The sequence below is a fragment of the Rhopalosiphum padi genome, chromosome 3 (genome assembly GCF_020882245.1).
Source record: "Rhopalosiphum padi isolate XX-2018 chromosome 3, ASM2088224v1, whole genome shotgun sequence".
NCBI lineage: Eukaryota > Metazoa > Arthropoda > Insecta > Hemiptera > Aphididae > Rhopalosiphum > Rhopalosiphum padi.
This window is the reverse complement of record NC_083599.1, coordinates 29,024,174-29,038,922: the sequence shown is the minus strand read 5'-3', so window position 1 is coordinate 29,038,922 and position 14,749 is coordinate 29,024,174. Positions and strand designations below refer to the sequence as shown.

The 14,749-nt window shown below is 26.0% G+C and overlaps 1 protein-coding gene across 6 annotated transcripts in view; it reads left to right on the top strand.

The window, feature by feature from the left end:
* Positions 1–14,290, top strand: part of LOC132926273 (atherin-like) — a 148,725-nt gene extending 134,435 nt beyond the window's left edge. For all 6 annotated transcript variants that reach the window (XR_009661398.1, XR_009661395.1, XR_009661397.1 and 3 more), the window contains one exon: positions 13,883–14,290. The gene's annotated coding sequence lies outside the window, so the exon portion shown is untranslated. The remainder of the gene's footprint in view (positions 1–13,882) is intronic.
* Positions 14,291–14,749: the final 459 nt, after the last annotated feature.

Sequence of the window (14,749 nt, the reverse complement as noted above, 5' to 3'; positions counted from 1 at the left end):
ATTTAATAGAAAGCCACGAAGAGCGTGTGACATGCGCGTGTGTGTAAAGGACATTTCAAAAATGTCAACGGTCGTATTTAACATAATACTATATATGATATAAATAGATAGATATATATATGGATATCGTATTATGCCTACTGCGTCAGTCACCATTCACCAGACAGATATAATCATTTTGCAGTTAAGAACGTCGAGGACCCGTTGTGTAGTCAGACAATCTCAGTTTTGTGTACAAGATTTAATTTAAGCACACTAATATAATGTATACACAATCTGATCGGTGTCTTAATTAAAAATAGTTTTTCGTGTAATTAAATATCTATAAGAATAATAATATAAACGTTATACAATGTCGATGTAATTAAAATGTGAAATAAAATAAATAAGGTTATATATATCTTTTTCAAATTTAAGAATCAGTATTTGAGTAGGTACAATAGTCAATAATACACGTTAAATACCCGATTAAAAATAGAATAGTACAGGTACGAAAAAAATCATTTTTTTTATTAGCTTTTAGTCAAATACTATTACAGCTCAACAATTATACGTAATATATAAAATTATAGATTAAATATTGTACATTATATATATATAGAAACACCGATTAAGAGTCTTGTAAGGTTTCGGCACAGCATACGCCGTGGCCAATACAATAGAGATAAAAAATCATTTATATGCCCTAATCAATGAAATATGCAAAAAATATGCAAAATAAGATTTGGTATTTGAACTATAAATAAGTCAAAACAAATTTTGGCCGAATTCATTTTATTATACGGCGTAGCAAAAAAAAAAACATGCAAATGCATTAAATTCACTGCCTTACATATTAGTACTTATTTTTCTAAACCAGTATTATATTAATATTAAATACTCGTGTTTAGGTTATTTTTATTGAAAAATGTAAGATAATATGTCTACGACAGGATGTAAATTTTTAATTTACTATTATATAATATGATTAAAAATAATTTCATTATATTTATAATTTACTAAATGTTTATAAATAAACGCAACTTGGATTTGATTAAAAGTAACACGTTATTTTATTAAGTTAAAAGTTTAGTTAGTAAAACTTATTTGTTAGAAAGTTTAGTTGAAATTAAGTTAACTTCACTTCTTAATTCGTTTACGCTCAGCATTACAGAACAATATCAACACACGGGTATTGAGTAGGTAATTCCAACGTATTTTAAATCTCGTATTTGTGAGTAAAAATCGGAATATTAATAGTATAATATTTTACGATATTATGTTTAATATCCTTAGAAACCTTCATTATATTCAGTGAACGAAAATAAAAGTTAGAATCGTGAGTTCAATAAGTAATTACTGTAGAGTACATGTTATTATTATTATTATTTTTTTTTTATATTACTACAATGTAGACCATAGGCGCAATTTGAGGGGGGCTTGGGGGGCTAAGCCCCCTCAAAATCATTTACAACTCCCCCTCCCAAATGGTTTGTATATATCCCCTTCCACCTTTATATATCTCAGGCAGCATACACACAGTACATGCATGAAAATTATAATAGCCCCCCAAATTTAAAACTCAAATTGTGCCTATGAATTGTGGACGACGTAAGGGATTTTCATTTAGCACTTGTAAAAACAAATATATAATATACGTTTTTTTGTAAAATATATGTGTGCAAAACAGCAGACCGATGCTAGTATAAATTAAAAAGCAAATGGAACATGTAAGGCGTAAATCAAAATGTCACGGTTGAACCGCTTGTTGCGATTAACGTAATATTCAAATATAGCTGTAATATTACACACTTACATAGCAATATTATTTTTTATTTTTAAATATGAAAATCGTATTAAATATTTTGATTTTAAACACCAACAACGCATTCTGAGTATAATTGTATAAATGATAAAAATATAGTATTAATTTAGATAAAAAAATTAATACAAGTCTATAACCATCATTTGTCAATATTCGTAGCGGTTTATGTATTTAACAAAAATTGTTTTCTTTTGATTTTAGCTTTTAAAATTAATACAAAGACAAAATAAATAAATATAGTTCTAAATCCCATATGAAAAATACTAAAATTTTCGACATAGGTAGTCATTTTTTTTTTTTTATTGAGTTAGGTTATAGTTATAAGTAATAAGCTAAGTTCTAGAAAATTGTGATATGTTTAACTTTAATTATTTAATTTATCAAGTAAATTATTATAGAAGTTAAAATTATTTCCACCCTTTAGAACGTTACATATTAATATAAAAATAGGTTATTTTAGTTAAAGTTAGGTATTAACTAGTTTACCGGTGTCACGTTGGAGTATCGACAGCTAATCTCACAGCGTTATGAGTTATAAACAAAAAATAAAAAAGATATTAACTAGTTTAATAGTTATAGCCAAGTTAATAGGTTATGTTTAAAAAAAAGTTTTAAATTAATTAATTAGTTAATTAGAAAATGTACTTAACAACTGAACTAGATTAACATCCCAATTTGTAAATTTAACTTAAATAGCAGGTACTAACGTGTTAAAATCATGTTTATATTATACACAAATCTATAATTGTAGTTAAAACAAATGTTATTTTTTATTTAAGGACACTATATTAGACTTACAACTTTTTTTTTTAAATTTAGTAGATACAAGTATAATATAATTTACAATTTACACAAAAGAATTAGAATTTCTATGTCACATGAACAATAATTATTTAGTGTGGACCGGTGGTAATACATTTTAAAATTATTGATTACTTTATTTAACAAAGCTAATATATTATGTATTTTTCCGTATTAACTTCAAACTATTAGATTTAAATATTTGGTTACTTTTGATTCGAACGTTTTAAATGTCAACTCAACTAAACTAACACTATCCATTTTTTTTTCGTTATCGTACCAATATTTAATTTTAATTAAAGCCTTTTTACTCAGTTTTTAGTAGTATTTCACTGGCGTTCGGTCGATACAACGTACGTTATCGTTTTTTTTTTTTTTTTTTTTAGAACATAACCGCGTTTACTTTCAAAAATAATTATAATTCAACGACTGGTTTATATGGTATACGTCAATGCCCTTAAACGTAGTGCAAAAGTAGAGTATCTATACTTACGCATATATTATTATTGCATATAACATACACACACACATATTATAGTATATAATAATATTATGGTCCGTGGTCACACTCCGCATTGCGACCAATTTGCGGCACTACGTTTTGTGGTCGTGACACACGGTGACGTAAATGAAAAATATACATTAACACACGTCATAAAATGTTAGTACCTACCTACGTAGTTACCTACACAAAGGTCCGAGTTTTAAACGTTCAGGTACATTATTATTAACGTGCCATGATATTGTTATGTCGTGCACTGCACAACGGCCGATCGACGTTATTTTTTTTTCGCGAACATCTGAAACCACCTATATATATATATATACGTATAGTATAATATTATATCAATTATTATCGATGTTGTCGTATTATATTATAATATTACACACCGACTATATGTTATTCGACTGGTGTATTTATCGCAGACGCCCATTTAGGGCGATCCTATCAATATTTATACGGGCAATTTCGTTTTACGTATTTCGATGTCGTGAACTCGTAAATAATGCGCCTACCGCGGATTTGTTCGTTTATACTTTTAGAATCGAAACCGACAGTTGAATTCTAGTCCGATTGGTTACGTTTCGCGTGCCATAAAATGGATTGAATATCGTAATATAGCGAATAAAAGTAGGCATTCGTGTTTTATTTTAAAAATTAAATATTATAATAATAAATTAAAAAAAAAAACAATACATACCACACAATTCTTTGCCACATAATATTATTGTGATGAGTTTTCGTCGAGAAATATCAATGAAACATTATAAATTCAGAGTCGACGATGATTATTAGACATGACGTACTGGTTGTGCTTGATTTTATTTTTCAGTAGGTGTGTATATACATGGATTTGAATACTAACTATGTCTAATCATTTTTGTTTCAAACGTATAATCAAATTATAACCAGTGTGGCGTGTATTAGGGCGAAAAAAAAAACGAAAATAGTGTAACTCAAATAATAGTAGCTGACCAACCCCTTATAATTATATATTGTTATACTGATAAATGATAATGTTTTACGTTGTATAATATTTAATGCGCTAATTCAATAGTTTATATGGCTACCCTAACCTAATTTTGTTCTACTTATCGATTGAAATACAATTTCTATATACTTTTAATTATTATGATACCAGCACCTTTTAAATTAATCTCTTATTTAAAAAAAAATATATCAATGCGTATAGTATAAGATTTATATCATACGTTAAAGTTTTAAGTGTTTTAAGTTACGGTTTTTGAATCATAAAAAATATAATTAACATCGCTATTAATGGTTTAAAATGTTTAAATATTTACTTTCAACCAAATTTAAATTTAAAACTCTTATATAAAAAAATATGCTTAGGTAATATATATTTTTAGATTTTTAGTTTCAGTATGAACTACTTATTACTTTTTAGGAACTCAGTATTTTATTTTCAAACCTAAGCTATGCAAATTTAAGATTTTACTATTTTTTTATTTTAATATTCGTAGTTTGAAAATTATAGTGATTTTGAACTTTTGAAGATTGGTAAAATATGAGAAACATATGAATAATATCGCATACAATTTTCAAGTGTTCAAGTGACACCCGATAATTTGTTTATTAGTATTTATAGAAAAAAAAAGAACCAATAAAAATTAACAATTTCGAATGTTTTTAAATAGGTAACTCAAAACGATTCAAAATATTTTAAAAATGTCATCACGTATAGAAAATGATAAAATAAACATTTAGTAACAATTTCAAATATTTACGGTACCTTTCCGTTTTTAAACTACACAAAAAACAAAATCAATTGGGTCGAATAGGTACAGGTTTTATGTAAAGATTCCCATTTAATTTTTATTTTTAGATTTTGAACGGAGCAATCGCAATGAATGTATTGCTTTTATAATGTATGTTTTTTTTAAAGGTTAAAATTAAAAATCCTGGTATTTTATTATTATTCGAAAAAAAAACAAAAAATTAAGAAAAACCAACATGTTTACGGTAAACGAGATTTTGACTAAATTAATTAATTAATTTAGTTATAATTCAAAAACATTCGTTATTCAGCCACAAAATCTTGGAATGTTCATCAAATGTTTATAATATTATCATTTTATATATATTATGTTACTTAGACTCTTTTTGAGATATTTATAAACAAACTAAAGTTTTAATTTGTAGTTATTTTATTTTTATAAATGTTGATAAAAAAATATGAGTAAGTAAAAAATGTTTGAAAATGCAATACAATTCAATGTATAAGAAATTAAATGAAAATAAATGTCTATCGGGAAGTCAAATTAATTTTGTATGACAATTTTAATTTAAAATCATTACAACGTTATTCACCAGTATGATAACTATTTCTGTTCAAAGAATTTTTGTTTTTAGTTTTAATTAAAAACGAATAACTTTAAATACTTGACATTTTCGTCAAATGTATATATTATCATTTTCTATACATGATATAATTTTCAAAATTATTATTTTATAGGCATGATAAACTATGATAATTTTTTTAGTTTTTTTTCCATAAAATAAATATCAATAAAAATATTATTTAAATTTGTTTGTATATCCATTTAAAATTCAAATGTTTACAAAATCCATCGAAATCACTAAAATTATAAGCTACAAGTATTTTTCCTTACAACATTTAAAAAATCTTTAATTTTTATAGTTAAATGTAATATAAAATTCCTCATAACTCATAAGTATTATATGATGAAACTAAATAGACAAAAAAACAAAAAAAATCACAATTATTTTTCGTAGAAATTTAAACAAAATACGGATAATTATTCGTCAATAATATTATAATAAAAATATAAATTATAAATGTAATATTTTCGGAAAAAATATCAACCTATCCCGTAACACTATGAGTAAAATAAACATGGCTTTATTAATAATTTTTTTTTTTAATTAAATAATACGACGTCAGTACACTAGCCGTGACGAATTGGTTTACACATAGTGTGGCCCACCTGATGGTGCGTCTTACAGCCGTAATGATGCAAATGTCTAAAATCAGTGATTAAACGACCAAGACAAGTAGTTTTGGTAGCCATGAAAAGCGATGATGAGCATGTTTGAGAATCAGCGTCGATGATTGTTGTGTGTTAAGTGCCCAAGTACAACTATAGTTGAGCTCATAAAGTCACAATTTAGATTAAATTTATGATGGTTTTAGATTTAAATAGATCATAGGTTATTTCCCTAATTCATAAGTTATAACCAATACAAATCGAAAACGGTATTAAAAAAATTTAGAGAACACCCCCAAAGTGCGTCTATAAGGTTGAATTAAGAATAAATGTTGTGGCAGACGCTTCGACGTGAATTATAATTTTACCCGTTCGAAATATCTGTTTTACATTAATTATAAGTGTAGTTATGTGTTAACCGAAGTATAGTTGAATTGTTAATGAAGAGCAACTGATACAAATACACAATGTATAATATAATATTGTATACACGCGTATAGTCTCTATACGGTAGAGACTATAATATAGAGAGAGATGCGGAATTGCATACATAACGATATTAGTATTATGCATACGAATTTTGCTGGTTATAATTTCGAGGAGAAAACATTGTGATGATTATCATCTAAGAAATCAATCTTTAACGTTATCATCCTCGGAGACACAACGGGGCGAGTACCTTTAGGTATATGATAAATATAATATGCATACATTATATTGTGTATACATAATTTATAATAATATAATATTTGACACAGCGTACTATGTACCGTGACTCGTGGTTCTCCGAGACTTTTCACCGGCAAGTTTTAACGACAGTGTAAATGTAAATAAAATACACGAATAAACGATATACGGCGATCGTTAAATTTTATCGACCGACGTAAAGTCCTCTACACAATGCGCACGCCTTGTGTGTGTGTGCGTGTGTGTGTTACGGTTTTATTAACAGGAAACGGCTGTTGCGGCGGGAATCTGGAATAAAAAAAATATCTGTGTGCGTACATTAAGTATTTAACTTGTAAAATAGAAAATAACGGAAGCATATAATGCTGGCAAACGACAATAACGCGTGTCTGTACCTATACGGTTTTACCGCAATATTATAATACGAAATATTATATTGTGTCTGTACGCGCCGCCGTTGTGTGCGCTTATCGTCGTAGTTTTAAATGTTTTAATATAACAATGATAATTTTCATCGATCGTCATTATTATTACGATACTATTATGTGATTCGTATTGTTCAGATTTTTAATTTTCATGTTGCAAAAGATAGTTTTTCGATCGTTATTTGCACGTAACATCGCCGTTAAATATTATGTTAATTAATTCGCATATACTGTTGTTTTGGAGGTTTTATTCGCGATTTCCGATTAGACTTCCGTATAGCTTGTGAATACGTCGAATGTGAAATCCGTCTGATTACGACAACAGTCATTGTATATAAATATAATTAACTTTTACAGTGATAAAAAAGTTTCGCTGTGAAAACAGATACACAAACGATCGTTCGTTTTACTGATTAAATTAAATACAATTTTTTTTTTTTTTTTTTTTATTGGAAATGCTTACAATATTTATTTCAACACAATTATTAAACATGATAAAGTACAAAATGATAATAAAAAAAAATAAAAAATCATGACGAAGGAAGTCAACCATTGACAGAACAATAATATTTAAGAACAACATAATGTTATCAGGATAGAATTTGTTTATTTAGTCGTACCATCTGATTCGCGTTACTTATGTCTGTTGTGGTGACATAATATAAGGTTGTTACAAATAGTGCGGGTCGATAAATGAAACGTCGAGAGATTAGACGATATAGACGGTGTTTGAGTTTTGAGCGAAAGCTATTCTAGTAAAACTTACTTGGATTATTGGTAAACAATGTAAACTCTCAAGTCTCTGTATTAATGCTTATTGGTTTACATACCTTCGAGGCTATTAGGCGAAGAGTGATGAACTTGAAGGATTGAATGATGCGGTTTCTTAGCGTAATCCCAATTAATGTGCTTCAGTATAGATTTTAATGGTGTGCACTACACTCGGATTTATAGTTTGGATCTAAATATATAAAGCACAGCAGATAAAGGCAGTTACCAATAAAGTATTTTTGCGTTTGGACTTAAGATGAAGACTCTAAATATTGAGTAAGTCGATTGTGCGGTATAATTCCGAGATATATTTTTATCTGAGATGTAGTAGATATCTCAACTCCTTGAAATTGAAGTGAAGGGATGCTTTTTTTCAATTTTGTTGGTACATCGGAAAGATATTTCAGGGTGTCCTAGGGCACTCTGTTGACCAGGTGTTTTATTGAGATAATTTTTCGGATCGATTGAAGTTTGAACTGAGTCTATGTGGTAGGCCAGTATATAGCAATGCCGTCCACATAAGCGCTATTTATAATCTGGTATTTTAAATATCATTATGAAAATATTAGTAAACTTCTATTTTGTATTACAGTAAAATATAGTTAATACTTTTTATTTTTAATGTTTAAACTTTAAATTAAATTAATTTTATTTTAAAACCACAATGAAACAGAAGAACTTAATCAGCTTTAATTGTAACCATGATTATAAATGTGTATAAACATGAGTTGAATGTATTATTTTTTAATTAAACTAGAAAAAACTTAGAAAAAACAACGGACGCTTAACTAAGTTATTGAGTTAATTCGAAAATGAACTAATTTGAGTTTAAGTTTTTAATTACTTTTGTGTAAGGACTACAGCTAATTATACTTTAATTAGTTTCTATAAAACATTAAATGTATCCGCAATTAACTTATGACCAATGTTTGATTTACATTAATTTTCAAACAGTCTGATCCAACGGACATTTCTTAAAATAAGATTTGAAATAGTCAGCAAGGAATGATAAAATTCACTTAATAGGACGTCCCACGTTCATATATTATTGCAAAAAACTGTTACACGTGAAAAAGAGCTTTTCAGGTTACAGTCATACTATAGTTGTCGAGAAAACAAATATATACATATATACGATGCAGAATAAAATATTTGCTGTATCATAGCATTTTTATTATTTATTCTTAATGTCATCAATATATAACAGTTTTTAAGTTTGAAAAATAATGGATTTTAAATCAATAATAACTTTTTTCAGTGTTAATAATTTAAACAATAAAAAAGCTACACGACTTCAAACATTTTCTTCTTACGCATCTAACACACATATATACATTTTAGTTTGTAAAACATGACTGCAGCTTTACTAATTTTTTTAGCGGTATATTTGCGTGAAACAGTTTTTGTATGCGTTTTCGTGGTTGTTTAAGATTATTAAATTAATTTAAATTTGGGTCATTTTCACTTGTATCACTGATATGTAGGCATGCATGCACTTTGAAATATACCTCAACATGTGATTCTGTCCACCTTTCTTGTTGATGTTCCACGTGTCGCCGCCCAATACTTACGATACCCTAAGGCAGATGAGTAATACCCACACAGAACCTACTTTTAAATTTTAATGTAGGTAGTTTATTTAATTCGAGTGAGTTATTATTAGTAAGTTATATAATATTTGTATTGTAAACTTTAATTGAACATTGTAATCATGTATTAAAAGCTTGGACCGGATATAACAAACAAATAAATAAATAAATAAATACATACATAAATAAATAAGTGGTATGAAATTAAAAGTGTGACTCAAACTGATAATGTGTTAAAGATTTATTTTCGTTATTAAAAAAATCGAAAGTGAAGATAAATCATTGTATTATAAAATGGGTGTAATCGGCGCTTAATTGATAATGATCGATGAGTGTAAAATTATTGAGACTGCTTGAGCCTATTTTTTTTTCTACCCTTTATATATTCAATTAACAGCTTGTAAAATTAAGCCATTTATTTGTGTTATAGATTCTAAACACCTCACAGTCTAACAGTCTTGTTTAAAATATTGTTTTTAAATTGGTTGAACGACATCAATAAATTAATATATTTTTGAGTGCTAAAGCGTTTTTATTTTTAATGTTAAAAATTATAGTTCCGCGTAATATTAAAGATGTATTATAAAAAAGTAAAAGGATGTAGTGGATTTAGATTATCCTCTAGTAATTGTATATAAACGAATACACTGAAAATACATGTTAGTATATTTACATTTTATTCTTTCAATTTGTTTAACACTACACTACGTAGTTGTTCGGACATTTAGTGTGGGTACTCTAGAAAAATGACGAGGACTCTGCTTGGACACATTCTATAAATATATTATTTGGTACACAAATTTCACTTTAACGATTTTCGCACATCGTATATATATATATATATATATATATATATATATATATATTATCTACATAATATTATGAAATAAATTGTGCACATTAAATAAACAGATGACACTGAATAAATATTATATCGAAGAAAATACAATTGAAGGACGACATATAAATATATTTAGTGAAATAATACACACATAATATATTATATTTTAGGTCGGAGTGTCTATTCAGAAAAACTCTTATCTACAAAAAATTCCACATTATATATATGTCATCAAGAATGGTGGAATATGATATAATATATTAAAATAACTATTAAATATTAAATATATTTTAATAGTTTTTATCATTGAATAACACATAATACAATAAATAAATGGACTGCGAGCAGAAAAAAAAACGAGTTTAATCATTGGTTAAGAAGGACAGACTACAACAACTTACCCCGGTCACGGAAAACATAACATAAACAATATTAGCAGAGAACGGATTTATATGCAAATGCATATTGGAAATAGCTTATTAGAATAAGCTATTTGAAATCTGATGAGAATTGTCCTCGATTTAGACCATTCTTATTAAAATAACACTAATTGTATTTTGCATATTTTTGCATAATTCATCGTTTTTACCTTGTTTTGCATATTATTTAATGCATATTTGTAATTTTATGGTTCATATTTTTTTTATTTATAACGCATATTTTTGTTAAAAAAAATACAAATATAGAAATTATTAAAGAAATACTTCTTCAACTGAACATAAAGACTTTATTTTATTTAAAAAATCCTAAGATTTAATAAAAGATCCAAACTTGGAAGCTAATTTGATTTATGTTAAATCAAATTTTGAAATAATTCCCACATATTTAAAATGTTAAAATCAAATTGTTATTTTTAACAGAAGCAATGATCAACACAAAAAAAAAATAAAAAAACTTAATTAGTTATATATAAAAGCCAACTTTACAAAGGTACTAAAAAAAAAATTCTTGGTTTTAAAATAATGAAGATAATTTCAAAATGTCAAAATAATAAATAAACGCCAATAATGAACTACCTGTACATGTAAATCCGTTCTCTAAATATTAGTTTTTACATAGTTGCTATAGGCCAATAAAAATTAAGATATTAAATTTAAATTAATATTATATTTTATCGAATAAGAAATTAATATATTTTACATGATATGAATTTAATTATTTTTACATTATGTATACTTTATACATTGTTTACTATCCATTATATTATTTTTTTTTCGAATAAATTTACATTTAATAATAAAATTAAAAACTGTTATTTTATAAATGATTTTCTAGAGGTGATTAACTTAAAATGTAATCATCTGAAAGAGATTTTAAAAAATAAATTGATTTGAATACAAAATGTACAAAATGTAGTTTTAAATATTAAATTAATTATAACTTTTAGTTTTACGAATTTTTCTTAAATTCACGATTAATAGGATAAATAATATAAATAGGTAATTTTTGAAAAGTTTTAATATTTTTTTAAAACATTTTTTTTTTTACTTTCCAAAGCACAATATTTTTCTGAGAATTTAAATATATAATAATCGAATTTCGATCACGTAGTTAATTATAGAAAAAAGTATTTAAGGTAGATTAGTGTAATGGGGTATATATTATGTACCCCTTGTAAGTATCACGCTCAATTTTGGTCCACTACTCCACTCTTAAGAAAAATTAAATAATTATTACAGTTCTAACTTTACAAGACACGAAAAATATACAATATTTCATATTATACAAAAATAAAAAATAAATAATACCAACAATAATCACGATATAAATTATAAAAATAAAACAGGATCTAAAATATAATAAAAAATAATTTTTTCAAAAATATTATGCCGCATTGTAATGGCTTTAAATAATCTAAAAAAAAATATTACTGAAAATATTCGGGAAAATTAATATTTCCATCACTTTGTTTTATTAAGTCCTCGTCAATAACCTTTTTCTATTTCATATTTTTGAAAAACATTTTAAACAAATTACTACAAATAATACTATTATTATTGATTAATACATAATAATAATAGAGCCTACCCGCATTCACACGACATGTACATTATTCGATTATTGTACACCAAGCTCGGTAGGGTGCTCGTTAGTACAGTAACTATTTTACTAATCTAAATATTTAAATGAATTAAAAAAGATCGATATCTGTTTCTATTATAAATTGACCTTTTGGTCGTGTGAATTTAGTATGATGGTCGACCACATCAAATAATAGATGTCATGCAGTGTCTATTAGATACCTACCTTTATTTTAATATTATCAAACATGTACTGCACATATTTTTATTATTACTGGCTGACGATCGTAGTATAATTGTTTATCATTTGAATTTGATTTGATTTGATTTTTTTTTTTTTTTTTTAATTGTTAAATGCTAATATAATTTGTCGTACTATGAAGCAGATTTATTTATCTAAAAATTACTATGCATACCTACATAGTATCGAATATCAAATCTGTAGAGTTAATTACCATTTGGTTGAGCTTATATAAACAATATAGACAGTTTGAACGGAAACACAAAAATATAATTGGAATAAACATTTAATAAGTGTATAACTGCCTATTAACTATTATAGTCAGTGCAATAACAAAATAAGTGTTAAGAATTGCACTTGCATTATGCATGTAATCGGCATTTTAAGAACCTAACGCGTATGTATGCATAAATATTATGATTTTTGATTGGATATAATAAAGTGAAGTCAACTAAAATGATGGTATTAAAATAATATAATAGAGGGTATTTCCGGCAATTCAACATCCTTAACGTTTGAATCGTAATTATTAAGTAATAAACTATTATCAGACGACATGTATTTTTCACCAGTGGATGACATTTACAACTTAAAAAAGTTCTTATTTCGTAAAATATATCCATCGGCTATCAATAATAAACATTAACATAGCACAAGCCACGGGACAACAAAGTTATCACAGGTTTTTTAACAAATATACTTAGTTCGAGAATCTTAGCAATAAAATCAATTAATTGAAAAATAAAAATGTATGGTTGAGTGCTATTAGTCAAACAAGTACCAATTCATATTATTATATATTTTATTTCGTCAATCATCTAAGTTACGATATATATAATAATTAACGATGTACTCGAGTGCCAATAATAGTGAAATAATACTTTTGTAACTGCGAGACTCTTTATATCACGCTAATTTATTGTTAGTCATTAAAAAAAAAAAAGATTTATTAATAGTTATCAATTTTACTAACATAATAAAATACAACACACTATGCTGTACAATTATATATTTTATTTCGAAAGAAACCGTTACTAATTTTAAGAAATATTAACAAAAAAACCAGTTGGAAAATATATTTTTAAATTTAAAGAAAAAATAAATTGTTTTGTTTATGAATAACAATCTAATATAACAAAACACAATATTTTGTATTATATTATAATATTATTAATGATTATTATTATTATTTGTATTTATTATTTAATATTTATTGTTTTGTATTTTACAGACAAACATATAATGTGTGTTGTATTTCACGGACAACTTTGGAATGGCTCAAGTTATCAGAACATATTATATTATCAGCACTCGTAATCACATCAGAAAATCAAGAAAATCGCCGTCCAATGAAAATGTTTTTAAAAATAAATCATTGCATTTATGTCACAATAAAGAATTAGGGATTTCTTTTAAATTTTCATTTTAATATTATGTTGTCACGATTTCATTTAACCCGTGTACTATCGTGGAAACTGTCAAAATCGAGTCAACCTACATTCGACGAGCTTACGCTGTTTATTCCAGCCGGAGAACGTGCTAACTGAAGTTACATCAACATCGACACGACTAGAATCCATTGACATGTCAAAAAAATAATAACATGCGATGAATATAAATATATTATATAACATTATTATTCTATCGTTTCTTTTATTACTAAGAATCCAACTTTAACGTTTCAAAAATAAACTAAAAAGGAAAATGATATTATGCATTTAAGTCAGCAAAAACTGATGGTTAAAAAAAAATAAAAATATTATATATTTGCATTTACAATATAGAATCTAGTATATTTTAAATATATTCACATGGTTTTCTATTTTATTATAAATTATAATATCATTTTATATTGTTGTATGAATACGATAAGTCGAACAAATCTGCATTTAGAACTTTTAAATTTTATTCGTTTACTAAAAATAAATCTAACAGTAAAAATAATAAAACCATGAAAATTCAACAAATTTCCAAAAGCCCTAATAAAACACTCTATTATGAGTTATGGTGTTATGCTTAGGTAGGTATGATTTAATGGGGTTAAATTTAAATCGTTCTATATTATTATGAACAATTTTGCTATTTTACACTGTATAGT